The following is a 4,402-nucleotide window of genomic DNA, read 5'->3' on the forward strand; positions in this document are numbered from 1 at the left end:
TAATGTGAAGCAAGATTGCTCAGAGGGCAAAGACTCTTGCCACAAAGCTTTATGTCAGACCTAAGATTTATCCCCAGAACCCATATCACAAAAAGAAAGACTCATGTCAAAGTTGTCCTCTGACTGCACTTGTGCACCTACACACATATGAACATGCATGCTTGCATGCACAAAATATGTAATTAACTAAAATGTAATTTAAAATTAAAATAATTTATAAAAACGGAAAGAAAAAACTTGAGAAATATTCAGCAGTAAGGAAGTAAGAAAGTCCTCTAGCAGCTAGAAAAAGAAAGAAATTTTCCTAGAGCAGCAAACTGAAATGATTTTTGCCTACATCATCACTTCAGCCTATAGAGTCATCATATGGTAGACACCAGAACTCCAGATCCATAAAAATATAAATCTCTAAAACTGAAGCAACAGAATTTGTGGTAATGTATCACAGGACAGAAAGATAATACTGGGTTCTTTCCTGCATTTCCATATCTATGTTCTTTGTACTGAAAGACATAAGAGACATTGATCCCATTTCATTTTGCTGGGCTCTGCAAACTTTTACATCAGTGTTTCAGGCACACCAGCTCTCAGGCAGAAGAGGGAAGTGGAAGTGTGCAGGTCCTGGGCTGTATGTGGTGCAGCAGCTGCTGAGACTCTCAAAGGAGGTTTTTGTTGGAGGTTGAAACACTGTGGGAGGAGTAGTATGCTCCTGCATACAGTAATAATCTGCCACATCTTCAGCCTGAACACTGCTGATGGTGAGAGTGTAATCTGTCCCAGACCCACTACCTATGAAGCGATCAGGGACCCCAGTGTCCAGAGTGGATGCATAGTAGATCAACAGTTTAGGAGCCTGCCCTGGTTTCTGCTGGAGCCAGATTAAGCGGTTCTTCTTGCTAGTGCTGCCAAACAGACTCTGACTGGACTTGCAGCTGATGGTGACCTTCTCTCCTGCTGACACAGCCAGGGAGGATGGAGACTGGGTCATCAAGATGTCCCCACAGATACCTGTGACCATGAAATGACAATGAACATGCACAGAAACACAAACACACATTATAACAGTTAAATTGTCAGTTAATATCCTTATAATGTCATATTGTCAAAGTATTATTATGTAAGAAATATTATGCCCTGAGACACCTTGCAAATTTCTTATATACAAAGAAGTGACTCTGGTATGATTATAATAGTTTTGAGTTGCTCACCAGACACCCAGAGCAGCAGTGACATGAAAACTTGGGTCTGTGACTCCATCTTGCTTCCCCTGCTGTATGATGCAGTTCTCATGGGAAAGCCCTGGTTTATAAATTCTGAGCAGCTGGGCTGGCTGGAGGAGCTCATGCAAAGCAGTCAGCAAATACAAAGCCAAATGCCTGAGCAGTTTGTGTGAAAGTGGCTGGTGTCAATCAACAGACAAACATACCTTCACAGAGAGCATGAGCTTTCACTGAAAGGGATCCATTTATAGCTTTCCAAGAGATAGCTACTAGGTGCTCTAATAGCAGCTAGAAATGTGAAGAGAGCTATCTCAGACTGACAGTCTTAGGGAAATCATAAGATATTCTCAAAACTTGCAACAACAAATTAGGAAACAGAGTAAGAAAACATGCAATTAAAAAAAGAAGAGAGAGAGAGAGAGAGAGAGAGAGAGAGAGAGAGAGAGAGAGAGAGAGAGAGAGAGAGAGAGAGAAAGTGGGTCAAAATTTGTTATCACCCATCTGCAAAGCCACTCTTACACAGAAGACAATGAACAGTGTTTCAGACATTTGGCCTCCAGTCTCAGGATAAGCATGGGACAGAGATGCAAAGAGTAGCCCAGAATTTGCTCTGTGGAAGTCATGGGGGTCGTGAATTTAAGACTGGTATCAGAGAAATTTTAATATGGAAGCAAAGATAATCTCAGCAGAAACTAGCAAGTATCATCCCCACAACTTTGATAGCTGAGAGATGGCTCTAAATTTGGGAAAATGGAAGAGGAATTAAAAAAAACCAAATTTCTTCAAGAAGACATGGCTATAGACAAACACTGCCAAGAGTGTTCATTCCAGAAATTCATATTCTATGGTAATTTAGAAATTAAATATATTTAAAGTGGGTGTAGCTGGTCTTGGTAACATAGTGAACAGATAAAACCCTTGCCAGAAGGGGGCACAGCCATCCCTAATCAAGCAATAATTTTACAAAGACCAATAGACCACAACATCATAGATTTTTTGCCATCCAAAGGAAAAAAATGAGTATGAATAAAAATCAATGGCTATAACAGAAATCAAAGAATCATGAAATTATATGTAAGAAGTACATTATAAACCCAATATTATGTGTAAAGTACAAAAAACAAAAACAAAAAAAAATCATGACAAGGAGTTGAGATTCACATCTGTAATCCCAGAACTGGGGAGACAGCAGCAAGAGGGTCATAAAGATTAAAGATAGCCTGGGGTACATAGCAAGTTCTAGGTCAGTCTCTGTTATTTCCTATGTTAGTCAGTTCTGTTGTGTCTGGAAGACACTGTTTCCTTGATGTCATCTATCCTTCTGGCTCTCACAATCTTTCCCCCTCCTCTTCCACAGAGATCTCTAAGCCCTCAGGAAAGAGTTTGATGAAAACATTTTCTTTAGGACCGAATGTTCTAAGGTTTCTCATTCTCTGAAACTTACCCACTTGTGAGCCTGTACTAGTTCTTATCTACTGCAGGAAGAAGTTTCAATGACAACAGCTGAGTAGGACACTGACCTATGGGTATAACAGAATGTCATTAGGAGTCATTTCATTGTTGTGTTCCTTTAGCAGAACAATAGTATCTGGGTTTCCTGTAGGTCCATGGCCTATGGCTCAGGTTCTTGGCCACCAGAACAGTGTCAGGTATGGGTTGCATTTTGTGAAATGGGCCTTAAATCCAATTACCTAGCAGTTGGTTACTCCCACAATCATTCTAGATCACAAGGTTTATGGCTGGGTTAGTAGTCACCTTTCTCCTCTGGTAGAATGCAGATTATCTTTCAGCACCATGAACACTAGTCAGTGGGGGAATGGGCTATGGTTAGGCACCAGTGCAATTTCTTTATATTTAATGAGATATGTAAGGGATGAAAGAGAGGGGCAAGGGAGGGAATACAGGAAGGGCCTGGAATTCTTAGTTCAGCTTCTCAAATAAGGTTCCCTACTCAACTCCTGGGGTTGTTGATGCTCTGGATCTCTGACGATAAAGGAGAGAAATAAAGTGAATGGGGATTCATGGTGATCTGTGGGATGCTGCTCCCACCCATGTGTGTTCAGTTCACATACAACATATGCAAATTCAGGGCTTATGGAATTTAGAACTGTGATATTCAGAGAGATTTGACAAGAAGGACCTGTAATCTGATGAAGATTGTCAAATAGGAGGAGTGTGATGTTAGGAGCAAATTCTAACAAATGGTTTACAGATATTGGTCCTTTTTAAAAATTGAACACTTTTAGTTCATAAGTCACAGTAAATGTTAAATTATGAAATAGATTGCCATATTGCATATGACCTTGAATTTCTTTCCCAATGAACTTATTTCCTACTTATTTAAGACCCACAGGAGATCTTGAGATGACCCAAACTACACTCTGTCAGACCATCTTTGGAGAGCCAGTCTCCATGTCCTCAACTCTAGTCAGAACCCCTTACACAGTGATGGAACCACTATTTAACTTGGCTTCTATATAAACCAGTCTAGTCTTCCAAATCCTGATCTATGAGGCTTCCAGCTGCAGTCCCTGACTTGTTCAGTGGTAATAGGCCAGGGCAAATATCAGCGGGGTGGTACCTGAGAATGTGAGCGTTTATTACTGCATTCGAGGTTTAGGAAGTCTCTATACAGGGTGAATTCCATGAACAAAATCTGCCCTGCTTATGGAGACCCAGAGTCCATCATCAGAAATTTACCTCCTGGTGAGCTGACACCTTGAAATTCAATTGCCACCTGCTGCTCCTCTAACATGGATACCTGCATCTGATATTGTGTTACAATTGAGTGTTGTGGGTATTATGTCCTTCAAACAAATCAAGAATTTCAGAATGGACTTCTATCCACTGCTGGGATAGCATGGATTCCATTGCTCCTGATCCAATGATAGAAAGCAGATGTTCCAGTGGCTCCCCTAATAAAATGTATACCCACTCCTTAGTTCTTTCCATATCACTTCACCCATCAGGTAATTTGAATATGACTTCCCACGGAGGCCTTCTCTTCAAGAATTAGGAGAAATCTCAGTTCTTCTCTTGGCTTAATGTTTGAGTTCTCAGATTGAGGTTCCTTCTGCAAACTTGGGGTACTAAAGTTCAGGATCCCATGTGAGTTCAGAGATAAGAAAGAAAAGTAGCATTGAGTGAGCTTTAGGGCCATGCTACTTACCCTGTGTCATGAG

At 40.7% G+C, this 4,402-nt stretch overlaps 1 pseudogene across 1 annotated transcript; it reads right to left on the reverse strand.

Moving 5' to 3' along the window:
• Positions 1 to 571: 571 nt before the first annotated feature.
• Positions 572 to 1,265, reverse strand: LOC143272232 (immunoglobulin kappa variable 4-1 pseudogene; annotated as a pseudogene). The gene is made up of 2 exons (XR_013049649.1): positions 1,209 to 1,265; positions 572 to 1,008 (listed from the first exon to the last, which is right to left on the reverse strand). The product of XR_013049649.1 is annotated as an immunoglobulin kappa variable 4-1 pseudogene (transcript).
• Positions 1,266 to 4,402: the final 3,137 nt, after the last annotated feature.

The sequence above is a fragment of the Peromyscus maniculatus genome, chromosome 3 (genome assembly GCF_049852395.1).
Source record: "Peromyscus maniculatus bairdii isolate BWxNUB_F1_BW_parent chromosome 3, HU_Pman_BW_mat_3.1, whole genome shotgun sequence".
Taxonomy (NCBI): Eukaryota; Metazoa; Chordata; class Mammalia; order Rodentia; family Cricetidae; genus Peromyscus; species Peromyscus maniculatus.